The sequence below is a fragment of the Penaeus monodon genome, chromosome 22, assembly GCF_015228065.2.
Source record: "Penaeus monodon isolate SGIC_2016 chromosome 22, NSTDA_Pmon_1, whole genome shotgun sequence".
Taxonomy (NCBI): Eukaryota; Metazoa; Arthropoda; class Malacostraca; order Decapoda; family Penaeidae; genus Penaeus; species Penaeus monodon.
In genome coordinates, this window is record NC_051407.1 from 27,038,002 (window position 1) to 27,038,472 (window position 471).

General features: G+C 24.6%; 1 protein-coding gene across 1 annotated transcript in view; it reads left to right on the forward strand.

The window, feature by feature from the left end:
* The window catches only part of LOC119587057 (serine proteinase stubble-like), a gene marked incomplete in the record, with an annotated part of 32,182 nt that overhangs the window by 20,026 nt on the left and 11,685 nt on the right, over positions 1-471 (forward strand).

Here is a 471-nt window from a genome sequence, read left to right on the forward strand (position 1 = left end):
AGCTTTATTTTCCTAATCTAGACTTAAATTATCTTTTTTTTTTGTTTCTTACTAAGTTATATATTCCAAACTTAGGCCTTTTGATAATTATTTTCCATTTTTCACTAAGCTTTAATTCCTTAACCTAAACCTTTTAAATATATATCTCAAAAAAAAATCTTATCAAACTTCTATTTCCTTGAAATTATTTTCCAAACTTGACGACGCTTCTTGCTTGATTTTGTCATAAAACCTGTATTAAAAAACAAATGAACGATAATAATTAATAAATAAAATAGTGTTTTTGTGATTTCCATTTCTCTCTTCAAATCAAAATTCATTATTAGTTCATTTAATTATTTTCCGATTAAAAAAAAAATAATGACCAAGGCAGCAATTTTCTCCTTAACGCTGCACTGAAAAGTAATATTCTAAATATTTTTTTTTTAGCAAATGCTTCTCCACTTCATCAAAACTATCCTTCATATTGTG